At 38.4% G+C, this 15605-nt stretch overlaps 1 protein-coding gene and 1 pseudogene across 1 annotated transcript in view; both read right to left on the minus strand.

Moving 5' to 3' along the window:
- CCDC148 (coiled-coil domain containing 148) overlaps positions 1-15605 on the minus strand; it is a 253617-nt gene that overhangs the window by 25766 nt on the left and 212246 nt on the right. The gene's annotated exons all lie outside the window — the stretch shown is intronic.
- Positions 10203-10899, minus strand: LOC102954715 (annotated as a pseudogene).

The raw sequence follows: 15605 nt of genomic DNA on the forward strand, positions 1-15605 counted from the left end.
TCCTAGCTCAGAGCCCCTCTTTCTGGTCATAGACCACCCAGGAAACAATTTTTAAAAGATCATGTGTCACAGACTAGGAACCTGGAGTTCTCCCTTTGTCAGCAAGAGAGTAGACGCAGAATTAAATAGGAGAGAGACTAACGTCCAGGAGGAGACAAAAGCTGGAGCAGGCGTTTCATCTCCGTATTTATTGAGTACTCAAGATCTTACACACGTGGTGAATGTGGAGAAAACAAGATCTTATACACGTGGTGAGCGTGGAGAAAACAGTCAGTAATCATTAACTTGTGTGTGAGAGAAGCAAAGGGTCTGAGGGGCAAGTGATGTTTGTGATCAAGGTACATTGGTGCCAGATGGAAAGTAATTTCCTGCAGGTGATATAACAAGTTTCTTGTGATCTCATTACAATATCTCAGTAACTAACCTTGGGTGCTTTCGTCCCATGGTGGCAGCTTTCTGGCCTAAGCTTTTTTTCTACCTCATTTATGTAAGTATAAGGAATTTTTGAACCTATTTCCCCACAATCATGTACAGCACATCCTGAGAGTTTTCTGTGTTTGATTCTGCTTCCTAAGCTACCAGTGGTAACAAGACCAGATGAAAACACCACCTCCATACTGAAGTTCCTTCAGTCTTCCATTCAAGACTTCAAAGTTTCTGGGAAAGCTTTTACTTTTCTTCAAACTGACCAGACAAGCCACAACGAGTATAGAGTGTCTCTTGGGTGCATGAGGCATAGGACCTCACTTCTGAATTTTGGGAAAACTCACAGGGGAGGCAGCACAGCTAATATGGCACAGTAGGTCTGCACACAGGCAATTCCATAGCTATCCATAGGGAATCACAATTATCTCTTCATGCAACCTACGTCATGATTGCTTTCATCTGCTGGGGTCAAGTGCCAAAGCTGCCTCATACCAGCTGGTGAGAGCCAATTGCTAGATGTTTAGGATCTTTGCAAGCTAGTTGCTTAATACAGGCATCAATAAACATGAAATTATATTAACTTACAATAAAATAAATTATATTTAGAAACAAAGGCAGCATGGCTAACAGACACACGAAAAGATGCTCTCAACATTACTCATCATTGCAGAAATACAAATCAAAAAGTACAATGAGATAGCACCTCACACCTGTCAGAAGGGCTGAAATCAAAAACACAAGAAACAAGTATTGGTGAGGATGTAGAGAAAAAAAAAAACCCTTATGCACTATTGATGGGAACGCAAATTGGTGAAGCCACGCTGGAAAACAGTATGGAAGTTTCTCAAAAAGTTAAAAATAGAACTACCCTACATTCCAGTAATCACACCACTGGGCATTTACCCCCAAAACACAAAAACACTAGTTCAAAGGGATACATGCATGACTATGTTTATTGCAGTATTATTTACAATTGCCAATTTATGGAAGCAGCTGAAATGTCCATCAATTGATCAATGGATGAAGAAGATGTGGAATGGAATATTATTCCACATAATGGAATATTATTCAGCCATAAAAAAGAATGAAATCTTGCCATTGGCATCAACATGAATGGAGCTAGAGAGTATAGTGCTAAGTGAAATAAGTCAGAGAAAGACAAAAAACATACAAATTCACTCATGTGGAATTTAAGAAACAAAACAAACGAGCAAAGGAAAAGAGAGACAAACCAAAAAAACAGACTTTCAACTATAGAGAACAAACTGATGATTACCAGAGGGGAAGTAGGTGGAGAGATGGGTGAAATAGGTGATGGGGATTAAGGAGTGCATTTGTTGTGATGAGAACTGAGTAATGCATAGAGTTGTTGAATCACTATATTGTATACCTGAAAATAATCTAACATGTTTACTGGAGTAAATACATTACAATTAATAACTTGTATAAATAATACAATACACAAAAAATTGAAAAATAAAAAGAAAGGTAACAAATAATCAAAATCAAATAGTAATTATTTTACTATTATCTATGCTCTTGAGGTTATTTATGTCTGTTGTATCTATACAGTAGAAATAATATATAGTGGTATGCAAGTGAACATTTCCTCTCAACTCTGTGTTAAGTGACATCAAGTAGGTTGTTTGAAATAAACCATGGTAAAAGTATGTACACCACAGAAGACAGTAAATGCTACTACAAATCAGAGCTTATTCCATGCCCTATCCCAAACCCCTAGCAAGTTGTTGAATATTTACCAGCACATTATTGTTGTGAATCCAGTTAGTATTAAGATGGAGAAACACAAAGGTACAGTATAATTATGTGGAATTTCCTGACTTTAATTCACAAGTTCCCATTTCCTCCAGCCTTCTTTCCTTTCAAAGTGGTCTGACATCTCCCAAATCAAAACATGTGGAAGTATAGTCTATTTCAAACAACTGACCTGAATAATGTTCATATTGAATTGTTATTTTATTAATTGGCTCTCCTCTCTAAGGTGAAGTCAGAAATTCCTTTATATAAATTTTATATCTGACTTTTCTCTGTTCGAAATCCCTGCTCCTTTACCTACATTGTCCCCTAGACCCTATTCTGCACATGTGTGTATCAGTGTTTGTGTGGGCATATCTCTGGGCTCTGTACAGCAGTTGTATAGTTACTTCTTATTAGCTAAGTTGAACTTCAAATAACTACAATTTAAGCCCAACTCTGTATCTACTAAGACACTAGAAAGGGAGATCATTAAATGTCTTTGAATCAATAGTTGAATTCTTAAGAGGGAATTCAGGAGGAGGTCAGCAAATGTTATTAAAGGATCAGGAACTGACTCAAGAAAATATAAAGAAAGTAAGACTCTTTATATGGCAATGATAAGGCTAATGGTAAGCTGAAAGTGATCTTGCAGAATGCCTGGGAATTTTATACAGAGGAGTCATTGTTCTCAGTTTCCACTTAGGATAAGTTCAGAGAGATTCAACTTACAGCACTTCATAGAACTTGAGAGGAATTCAGTAAGAGAAAATTATCTTAACGGCTTTTTCCCCCTAAAGTTTTTAATCAGCCATTTTAATCAATGATTCCACAGAAGCTTAATTTGGAGGTAGAGAATCTTATTACTAAAAAGGCACCCAAAAATGCAGTCAATGGAAGATGGGATGTCTGGATTTTCCCCAAAAGTAGATATGGACTTCAGGTTTCTAAATATTCTCTGATGTTCTAAGCTCACCTGAAGATCATATTTACTAAGAGTACCCCAAATAGATGGGTATGTATACATAAGGGATAAGGTTATAAATACCTAAGACACATAATACTAACTCAGACCAAGAAAACATTCTGTCTGAGACTCAGTGTCTGATCATGCCAATGAGATCCCTTTGTGGGAGGGCCTTAAATAAACAAGTTCCCCTAATAACCTACTACGTCCATGTTGTGTGTCTAATCCCATTTTGAACCCATTAATACATTAACATGTGCAACCTCCCAGGGTAATTATTTCCATAGTTTTTTATTCTAGTATTCTGGAATTTGTTTAATCTCTGTGCATACATTAAACTTTTTTTGGGAAATAGGGTATAAACCACTAAATATATAGTAATTGTTTGACTCAATTAATTATAATTAATAAATTTAAAAAGTCAGAATTTACCCTACTCAAACCCTACAAGATTTAAGTCTTCGGAGGACTTTCATAATTTGGCCTCTATATATCTACTCAACCTTTTCTCTCACTGGAACCTTTCCCCAAACCACTCCAAATCCTATGCTTCAACTATACCAAATTATTGTCACTTCCTTAAAATAGCCACAGGTATTTGGCAGAAAGATATTTCCCCTTTCTGAAAGATGTTTCCTTCTACCACAAAGACTTCCTGACGCCCCTGCCACCGCCTGCCTGGTTTAGATGCTGTTTCCATGTGTTCCCATAGTACTTTGCGCTTGCTCTCACCAAGAGTGTTTAAATTCCCCATTTAGACCATCAGGTCCTTGAAATCAGGGACTGTCCTTTTTGTTCATTACTCTATGACAATATAGAAGGCATTCGGTTATTATTATCTTATAAATTAAATAGGTTAATAGATTTGGAATAAAATCACCATTGAGTTCCATACTAGAGGCTCAGTTCATCAACTCTGGCCCTCTACAAAGAATAGCCCGATGAGTCATACTCATCATTTTTCTGAATCACACTAGGAATCATTCAGTCTCCCAAATGCAAATTTATGGTGATTTTTATACACATGCCAATTCATGTTTTTGCTTTCTTTTGTAGTGATGTCTGGGATTTCATTGAACTTCTTGGTTAATATCTGCAGGCAATACTTGTAGTGGCCCAAGATCTATTTTATAGGTTGGAAAAGATCATTTAAAACTATCATCCTGTAAGGATGGTTTGTAGGATAAAAAAGGTAGAAACAGTGAACTGTGTTTAAATTTATCTTGTTTGATTTTGTATGTTACTGGTAGCACACATTTTATTTAGCCCTTTGTTAACCATAACTGAAAAGCCACTGTGAAGTTCAAAAACATCTCCCCTAAGAAGCAAAAGCAGGAGAAACTTTCAATGTGACGAGGGACATTAAGCCCTGATTTTGAAACAGCTTTGTCCTCACAAAGATGACTTATTAAGGAAACTAAAACAAGAGTGGAAAAATCAAGGAAGGGATGATCAGACTAGTGAAGATTAGTTGAATGTAAGGAAGTCTGCTCTAAAGTTGTGCATAGGCTTTACTGGGAGAACAGAAAAGTGTCATGGCAGTAAGGTGTGAATTGGGGGGGGAAACATCTTGTCTTGGCCTATAAGAAATCTTACTTGTCTTTATTAGTTTGCTCTAAAGTATATGATATTTCAAGCTTGGAAAATAACTTTCTTAAAATAGTTTCAGTACAAAGAGATGTTGATGTTAATTTAAAACCCGTTTTCTTTTTTTTTTCAATATATGAAATTTATTGTAAAATTGGTTTCCATACAACACCCAGTGCTCATCCCAAAAGGTGCCCTCCTCAATACCCATCACCCACTCTCCCCTCCCTCCCACCCCCCATCAACCCTCAGTTTGTTCTCAGTTTTTAAGAGTCTCTTATGTTTTGGCTCTCCCCCACTCTAACCTCTTTTTTTTTTCCTTTCCCTCCCCCATGGGTAAAACCCGTTTTCAACTGACAAGTTATTTTTAAGTTACTTTTCTATAGCAGAACTTAGGAGTTCTAAATGAAATTTTCTGAAATAAATTGAGATTTTAATTCCAAGTCATGTCTCACAGGAAAATTGCAGGTGAATAAGGAAGGTCGCCTTATAATTATTAGTAAAAATATAGTTATCTGCTTAGATTGTTATCAGGAACAAGCAAATGTTTCTTTTCCTTTGGGAATATAAGGGTCAAATGATACAAACTTGCTTGTAACTGATGATAATTAAAGATTGGTGATTAAAGCATAGGGTTTTTTTTCTGCCTCTTTCTTCATAAACTTGCTTTCTTAATAATTGTAATCAAAAGTTTAGTAAAAAAATATGATTGATTTTATGTCATGAGACTTTGAAAAGCAACCCAGGAGGGTTGAGACATTCTCAAACTGGTCGTTCTGGTAGTGATTGTAAATCATTCTGATGGAGGGAGACGATAATCAAAAGATTCTGTACATTCATCCAAAAAATCATCTGCACAAGAATGGGGGTGGAGACGCAGGGTTTAGTGGCCCATGTGTAAAATTAGACGGTCGTTGGGACACCTGAGTGGCTGAGTCGGTTGAGTGTCCGACTTCTGCTCAGGTCATGATCTCACGTCTGTGGGTTCGAGCCCCACGTCAGGCTCTGTGCTGACAGCTGAGAGCCTGGACCCTGCTTCAGATTCTGCCTCCCTCTTTCTCTGCCCCTCCCCCACTCGTGCTCTGTCTTTCTCTCTCGCTCTCTCAAAAATAAAAAATAAACATTAAAAAAAAGGTTGTTATCTAGATCCACACACTGAAACAGGTTATGTCTCACTAGTTTATTTTAGTCTGAACAGTTCCATCAGTTCTTTTACTCATGATATTCACTTTTTTGAAGCATTTAAAGTTGTTTTGCAACATGTCTGTCATTTTGGATTTATCTGATTATTTTCTCTTGGTATCTAATTATTTCCTTTCATTCCTCTTCCCCCTGAATTTCCTGTAAGTTAAGTCTCAAACAAGGAAGGGCTGACCAACTATAACTCACAGGCCAAATCCAATACCCCACTTTATTTTTTGTAAATAAAGTTTTATTGGAACAGAGCCACACACATTAGTTTACATATTGTCTATAGCTGATTTCCTGATATAAGGACAGGGTTGAGAGTGGTCACAGGAGACCATATAGCTCACAAAGCCTAAAAAAATTACAGTCCGTCTCTTTCTAAAAAATCTTTGCCAATTCCTATACTAGAAAATCAGTTATATTGAGATAAAGTATTTTGGGCAAAAAGGTGATGTAAGATGTATTTAATATCACATCATCTCAGAAGGCACAATGTCAAGTTATTAGTCCACTATGAGTCATGTTAAATTAGTACATTTGATTAAAGTGGCGATACCCAGATTTCCCCATTGTACAGGCATGTTTTCCCCCCTCTTTTCATTTAGTAAGTAATTCATGGAGTGACACTTTGGCTCTGCATAAATATCTTTTTATTTCTCAAAAATTTTCCATCCAAAGATTTTACTATCAATTGATGATCTTTGCCTAAAATAATTATTACATTGGAGATTGAAAAGTGCCAGTTTGATGAATGGATAAAGAAATTGTGGTTTATATACACAATGGAGTACTATGTGGCAATGAGAAAGAATGAAATATGGCACTTTGTAGCAACATGGATGGAACTGGAGAGTGTGATGCTAAGTGAAATAAGCCATACAGAGAAAGACAGATACCATATGGTTTCACTCTTATGTGGATCCTGAGAAACTTAACAGAAACCCATGGGGGAGGGGAAGGTAAAAACAAAAGAGGTTAGAGTGGGAGAGAGCCAAAGCATAAGAGACTCTTAAAAACTGAAAACAAACTGAGGGTTGATGGGGGGTGGGAGGGAGGGGAGGGTGGGTGATGGGTATTGAGGAGGGCACCTTTTGGGATGAGCACTGGGTGTTGTATGGAAACCAGTTTGACAATAAATTTCATATATTGAAAAAAAAAGTGCCAGTTTCTAAATCTACTATTTCTTCAACATTTATGAGCTGACAAAATATAACAGTCTAAGCTCCACTTATAATTTCTCAGCTCTAGACATAGAATCAGCCATTTTCTTTTCAATTAATCCTGGTTCCTTTAGGTGAAAATGATGGTGAGAGCGAATCAAAGCCACAATGAGCTACCAACTTACACCTGTCAGAATGGCTAACATTAACAACTCAGGAAATAGCAGCTGTTCATGATGATGCGGAGAAAGGGGAACCCTCTTACACTGCTGGTGGGAATGAAAACTGGTGCAGCCACTCTGGAAACCAGTAGGGAACTACACCATGACCCAGCAATTGCACTACTAGGTATTTACCCGAAGGATACAAAAACACTGATTTGAAGGGGCACATGCACCCCACTGTTTATAGCAGCACTATCAATAATAGCCAAATTGTGGAAAGAGGCCAAATGTCCATCAACTGATGAACGGATAAAGAAGATGAGTTATATATATATACATATATATATATGTATATGTATATATGTGTATATATATATGTATACATATATATATACACATATATATACACACACACACAATGGAATATCACTCTGCCATTAAAATGAATGAAATCTTGCCATTCGTGACAACGTGGATAGAGAGTATTATGCTAAGTGAAATAAGTCAGTCAGAGGAAGACAAATACCATATGATTTCACTCATATGAGGAATTTAAGAAACAAAATAGATGAACATAGGGGAAGGGAAGGAAAAATAAAATAAGATTAAAAAAAAAGAGAGGGACACAAACCATAAGAGATTCTTAATTACAGAGAACCAAGAGGGGTGCCTGGGTGGCTCAGTTGGTTGAACATCAGGCTTTGGCTCAGGTCATGATCTCACAGTTTGTGAGTTTGAGCTCCGGGTTAGGCTCTGTGCTGACAGCTCAGAGCCTGGAGCCTGTTTGAATTCTGTGTCTCGCTCTTTCTCTGACCCTCCCCCGCTCACACTCTGTCTCCCTCTCGCAAAAATAACTACACATTAAAGAAAAATTTTTTTAAAATACAGAGAACAAACAGAGTTGCTAGAGGGGAGATAAGTGGGGGGATGGGCTAAATCGGTGATGGGCATTAAGGAGGGCACTTGTTGGGATGACCACTGGGTGCTATATGTAAATGATGGATCACTAAATTCCATTCCTGAAACCAATACTACACTATATGGTAACTAACTTGAATTTAAAAAAAATTTTTTTTTACATTTATATATTTTTGAGAGAGAGAGTGAGACAGAAAGTGAGCAGAGGAGGGGAAGAGAGAGAAGGAGACAGACTCTGAAGCAGGCTCCAGGCTCTGAGCAATTCAGCACAGAGCCCGACGTGGTACTCGAACCCACAAACTGTGAGATCATGACCTGAGGCGAAGTCAGATACTTAACTGACTAGGCCATCCAGGCGTCCCTTAACTAACTTGAATTTAAATAAAACCTTGGAAGAAAGAAAAAGAAATGGGAAAAAAAAAAGAGAAAATAATATTTAGAAATCAATACCTAAATTGATGTAGATGCTAGTCTGTGTGATTTAGCACCTGCAGTGTATGGCCCACAGGGTGAAATATTTATTATCTAGCCCTTTGCAGAAAAAGTGTAGTGACCCCAGTTACAGACGGATAACAGAAGGGAGAGCCATCACAGACTTAAATAGTACTAGATATACTCATTGCTATTGAAGTGTCATTGTTTCTAGGCCATTTCAGTGACTATTTCCAGAGAGAGAAAAATTTATTTAAAACAAAAAAAAAAACACAAGTCCTTATTTATATTTTCATTTTATGTTTAATACTAACATTTTAAAAATTTATTAATTTAACATTGGTATCTTTTCTTGTACACACAGTCCTAGCCCCATTAACATTAAAACGTTCTTTTAAATGTTTTGTCCTACCACAAATGTAGAATATTTCAAGGTCACAATTGGCACAAATATTAAACCTACTGAGTGAAGTTTAGGATTTCTTTCCAGTAAAACAGAAAGTTTTCCCTTAGAATTCATCCAACAAAGGCTGTAAAAAGCACTAGTTTCAAAAGTTAGTTGAAATAATTTTTTTCATGTGGTTATATTGTCTTAGTTGGGGAGGCTATGAAAAAATTTAAATTACAACTAGGGAAACTGGAATATAGACTAGATGCAGGAGGATATTATGGAGTTTTTGTTCATTTTCTTAGCTATCACAATGATATTGTGGTTAAGTAGGTGACTGTCCTTATTCTTAGCTAAATCATGCCAAAATATTTAGTGGTGAGATTTCATGATGTCTGAAATTTTCTTTATTTTTTATTTTTTTTAGAAAACCTGGATTTATTTGTTAAACTATAACAAAGACAAAACAATTTCATCTGAAGCACTCGGAGTACTTACATCCCAATTTCACCTGTTGTTATGGACACCGACCCAAGAAGTTAGAATTAAAGGATATAAACTAAGAGATTATAACAAAACAGACTTGTGAAACGTGGTGAAAGGAGTAAAAGGTAGTCAGAAGCACTTGTGTTAGTGGTATATGTGGCTAGGATATTTCCCAAGAGGCTCCCTAGTGATGCCTGAATGAATTTATCTGTGTCCCAAGTTAGTAAAAAGAAACTTACCCTTATGGAGAATGAGTGGAGGTCAGGATTTCTCTGAGATCCCTTTGTCTTTCTTTTTAAGGGGTAAGGGGATCCTTAGGCTCTAAGGGGGTATATCTTAGACTCAGCCCCCCTTCTTCCCAGTCAGTCCACCACACCTTCAAGTGCCTGTGCGTTCTCACCACATAGTCCTGCTAGGTTACAGAAGATGCATACAGTAAAGGCAGGAACTGTAGGCCCACTCTGAGGGTACCTATACACAGAAAGTTTTGAGGTAGATGATAAACTACAGATACCCTCTTGGTTAAGTTAATTCACCTTTGTTAATAAAGGTCATAGTTTCTTCTACTGGTAACAACTTTTTGTCTCCGTATAGTCTGTCTCAAAAGAGAACTGATTCGGGTAAGTTTGGGAGAAAGAAAAAGACTTTCATCAACACCCCCTCCACAGTAGAAGAGGCACCAAGTTCTTTCTGCAGTCAGGAGCAGAATCCCACAGCAGCATAAATCATTTTCAGTGATCAATGTCTGCATCCTCCACCTGCTCAACAACTGTTGATGCAGTATCTACCTCCATCCCATCTTCATAATCTCTTGTTGAGTCTTTTGTCCAGACCAGCCATGTTATGCCGGCTGCTCACAGACTGAGAAAGCATTTCTTCTAATCTCCCCAGTGAGGCTCGGCCTTCTGCTGTTATATTGGATAGTCCTGCTTCACAGGTGTAAAATGTAGGGATGTCTCCCTGCCCTTGTTCACATGCTTCCACATCATAATCTTCTCCACTGCAATCATCTGAATCTTCGTCCTCAGGATCTGAATGCAAAGCCTGGCATTCACCCATTGCAGCAAACGTTGCCTCCAATGCTGACTTATCATTAGGTGCAAATCTAAATTCAGCAATAGGTTCAACAGCATCATCACTGTCTTCTCCAGCAACAGATTCTTTTGATTCTTCTCCAAATTTGGCATTCACCATAACATACAAATGCTCTCATGGATAGGCATTTAAGTCCCTGGACACTGCATGCAAACTAATGGTGGAGTATTCCATTAAGAATCCCAATCCAGAGTCATCAAACCAAGACAGGTGCCTCTCAATGATATCAGAGGGGCCGGTGCTGAGGCCCCTGCCATTCAGCACAGCCTCATTGTCTGGCTGTCGCCAAAGCCCTGGCCTCAATGGCAGCAGGGACCTTTTGAGGAAGCTCATTGCAGCAGGGAGCCAGAGAGGCATAGGCGGGGAGGGAGCTGAAGCACAGCAACTCCTGCTGCTTGCCCGCACTTTCTTTTAAATAGTATGGCAGACCACGGTGTGTGGGGGTGGGGTGGTGGGCCAGAGGGAGCAAGAGTACAAATGATAAAGCAAATAGGGCAAAATACTAAAAATTAGTAAATCTGGGTAGAAATTCTTTGTGCCATTTTTGCAACTCTTCCTTAAACTTGAGATTTTACCGAAGTTAAAGAAAAAAGTGGAGAAAAGAGAGAAAGATGATCATTAGTCTAATATAGATTTTAAAAAGTGATTCATATACACATGCACAAAAGCTATGTTACCTGGGCAAGATTAATTAACATGTGTCTTGGGGAAGAAGCTTTTAATTCTGCTCTGCTTTGGCAGAAGGTCAGAGCATACCTAGAGCTTGAAGTGGTTTACTATGAAACAGAATAGACAAAAAAAGGATGCAATCAGAGGAGAGAATAGTGCCTTAGAGTGAATAAAATGTCAGGTCTTCCTAGCTTTCCTTCATTCCAGTTCAGTTTATCTAGAGACTAGTTAAGGATAGAACCCAAATACATAAGGATATTTTGCAAAAAGCAACAGCATAAATGTCCTTTCCTTCTACCATCCCACTAGACCTGGGGTCAGCAGACTTTTCTTTAGAGGGTGAGATAATACATATTTCAGGTCTGTTGCTCATACAGCCACTGTATGTCACACACAGATACACAGTGATTGTGGGCCTTACTGCTGCTGTGTATGTCACTCTATGTGTCATGGTGACATACAAAAGTAGTCATGGACAAATGAATGGACATGGTTGTGTTCAAATGAGACATTGCTTATGGACACAGAAATTTAAATTTCATATGGTTTTCACATTATTTCTTTTTTACCCAGCCATTTAAAACCATAAAAAATATTCTTAGCTTACAGATGATACAAAAAAACAGAAGGGTAGATGTGGTTCAAACCAGAAAACAAAAGGGAAAAACTTAACAATTACTCCTTTGTGCTGGCTGCCTTTTCGCTGTCTCACTTGGCTATGGTGATGGAAAGGGGCTCCTTTGGATAGCATGACAGGGCTGAGCAGCTCTATGATTTTAAGCCACTGAGCAGATAGTAACTCTCCTCCCAGACCACCAAGATTCAAGAAGTCCAACAGCTGCTCTAAATAGAAAGGCTCATTCCAAGTTAACAATCAGTGTAATTAGGAGGAGTCATAATGTAGGCAGTAACAAGTAGAATCTTAGTCTATTGGCCCAAGATCCACCTGGAACTAGAGAGGTTTTCCATTTACTTCCTTCTGCAAGTGAAACCAACCTCATCCACTGTCTTCGTACTCTGGGGCCTCTGCCTTGAAGATTGATCTCATGTTAATACCTCTGTCTAATCAAATTAGTTTGCTTGTAGATATAAACTTATCTTATTTAAATAAATGTATATTAGATACTGACAGAAATAATTTCCTAGGTAATAATCTTTATTTACAATAATGCCTGTCCTTTGTGGGGTACCTGGGTGGCTCGGTAGGTTATGATCTCAGGTAATGAGCTCAGGTAATGACCTCAGTGTCCGTGCTGATGGCATGGAGCCTGCTTGAGATTCTCTCTCCCTCCCTCTCTCTCTGCCCCTTCCCCACTCTTAATCTCTCAAAATAAATAAATGTTAAGAAAATAATTTTTATCCTTTGATAATTATTTCCATAGTGACCCTGAACCGTGATGTGTGCTGAATCACAATGGGCCCCTTTGGCCAGTGACGGTTTCCCCCTAAGCCCCTCCTCCACTGCAAATGACAAATGAGTTGAAAACATACCTCTCCAAAAAGAGCTTATAAAATAAAGGGCTTATAGGAATGGAGATGGAGACGGGGGAAGAGAAATATATAACTATTCTCAGTATTTAAATGGTTGTCAAGGGAAGGAAGGTTCAGACTTGTTCCACATTATGTCAAGCAATAGAAGGAGGAGTAATGTGTGGAAGCTGGTGAGACAGAACTGGGCTTACTACCAAAACATAAAGAAATAACAAGAGGAAAAAAAAATTCAATAGCTGTCCAAAGATGAAATGGACTGATGCAATGAAATGGACTTGCCCTGGAAGATGCAAGTTTAGCATCCGGAGATACATATCTAGGATGTATGACCATTTGGAGAGGTAGTAGAAAAAATTTTAAAAAATTAAAATCATTGAACTAGGTAACCTTTATGAGTTATGACATTTAACACTTAGGCTTGACACTTTTGAGATGGTATTATTTTCTGTGTAAGAAAAGAAAAGGGGGATAAAGATAAATAACCAAAAGAGTGAGGCAATTCCTTATTCCTCTAGTTTAACCACAACAAAGACAAGTGTGGCTCCTTCATCTACAACAAATTGAGGCCCTACCATTTGTCGAATAGTACTTTCCTCTAATTATATGCATTCTCCCACTTGATGAATATTTATTAAGATTGTGTGTTACCTACAATGTACAAAATACGAGGGTATTGTGTAGACACAGATTCCACTCTTATAGAATTTATAATTTATTGGAAAAGATAAAAATCTAACAAGTAATTACAATTAAAATATGGGTGTTGAGATTGTGCAGATATAGGGCATTGTGATGGTCTTTTTTTTAGATAGTGTCAAGTTAGCTAGCATACAGTGTATACGTGTGCTCTTGGCTTTAAAGGTAGATTCCCGTGATTCATCACTTACATACAACACCCAGTGCTCATCCCAACAAGTGCCCTCCTCAGTGCCCATTGCCCATTTTCCCCTCCCCCCGACCCATCAACCTTCAGTTTGTTCTCTGTATTTAAAAGTCTCTTATGATTTGCTTTCCTGTTTGTAACTATTTTATTTTCTTTCCCTTCTCCCATGGTCTTTTGTTAAGTTTCTCAACTTCCACATATGAGGGAAAACATATGATATCTGTCTTTCTCTGACTGACTTATTTCCCTTAGCATAATACCCTCCAGTTCCATCCACATTGTTGCAAATGGAAAGATTTCATTCTTTCTCATTGCCAAGAAGTATTCCATTGTATATATAAACCACATCTTTTTTATCCATTCATCAGTTGGTGGACATTTTGGCCCTTTCCATAATTTGGCTATTGTTGACTGCACTGCCATAAACATTGGGGTACATGTGTCCCTATGAATCAGCACCCTGTATCTTTTGGATAAATTCCTAGTAGTGCTATTTCTGGGTCATAGGGTAATTCTATTTTAATCTTTTGAGGAACCTCCACACTGTTTTCCAGAGTGGCTACACCAGTTTGCATTCCCACCAACAATGCAAGAGGGTTCCTGTTTCTCTACATCCTCACCAACATCTATTGTTTCCTGAGTTGCTCATTTTAGCCACTCTGTCTGGTGTGAGGTGGTATCTTAATGTGGTTTTGATTTGTATTTCCCTGATGATGAGTGATATTGAGCATCTTTTCATGTGTCTGTTAGCCATGTGGAGATCTTTGGAAAAGTATCTATTCATGTCTTCTGCCCATTTCTTCCATTGTGATGGTCTTTAAACATGATGACAAATTATTTGATATTCCCCCATTGAGAGTTTGGGGCTCAATTTCCTTCATTTGAATCTCATTGGGCTTATAACTACTCTGAACAAAAGATAAAATAGAAGTAACACTATGTGGGGGCACCTGGGTGACTCAGTTGGTTGAGTGTCCAACTTCAGCTCAGGTCATGATCTCACAGTCGATGAGTTTGAGCCTGATGTCAGGCTCTGTGCTGACAGACTGGAGCCTGCTTCTGATTTTGTATCCTCCTCTCTCTCTCCCACTCATGCTCTGTCCCTCTCTGTCTCTCAAAAATGAAGGAATGTTAAAAAATGTTTTTTTAATAAAAAAAGTAATACTATGTGATTTCTAGATCGTGAGGCTTCTGCTTTGTTTGTTGGAAGATGGGTCTCTGGAGCCCTGAAGTACCCTGTAGGAAGTTCAGCTACTCTAAGCCCACTATGCTTTGAAGAAGTCAAGCTTTAAAGAGTGACCATGCAGAGCTCCACTTGATAGTTCCAGCTACACCTAGGTTTCTAGTCATTCCAGTCCTAATTAAGGAGGAAGTCACCAGATCATTCCAGCCCCAGGCATTCAAGTCCTTCCCAGTCATTCATGTCTTCCAGACTGATAGTCCAGACCTCAAGGATCAGAGACAAGCCATCCTCCCTGGGATCTGTCCAAACTCCTGACCCAATGAATCCATAAGCATAATAATAACATCATTGTTGTCTTATGCCAATAAATTATAGGGTCATTTATAAAACAGTTCATCACAACAGCCCATAAGAACATGTATGAAGAAGATCTAACCTTGTTTAAGTGCCAGAGAAGGCCTCTGAGGAAGTCATATTTGAGCAGAGACATAAACAAGTAAGAATTAGCCACAAGAGTGTTCTCAGAAGAAACAGTCTGTTTGAAGAACCCGTAGAAGAAAGAGAAATACTGAGGCCATTTAGGAACTGGTAGAGTGTAGTAGTTTAATGAGGAGTGGGGTGGGCAGAAGTCAGGTGGGAGGTAAAAGATGAAACAGGGGCAACTGGGTAGCTCAGTCATTTAAGCATCTGACTCTTGATTTCGGCCTAGGTCACGATCCCAGGGTTGTGGGATCAATCTACATGCCTGGCTCTGTGCTGAGAGTGGAGGCTGCTCTCTCTCCCTCTGCCCCTCCCCTGCTCTCTTTCTCTCTC

Source organism: Panthera tigris, chromosome C1 (genome assembly GCF_018350195.1).
Source record: "Panthera tigris isolate Pti1 chromosome C1, P.tigris_Pti1_mat1.1, whole genome shotgun sequence".
In the NCBI taxonomy this organism is placed as follows: Eukaryota; Metazoa; Chordata; class Mammalia; order Carnivora; family Felidae; genus Panthera; species Panthera tigris.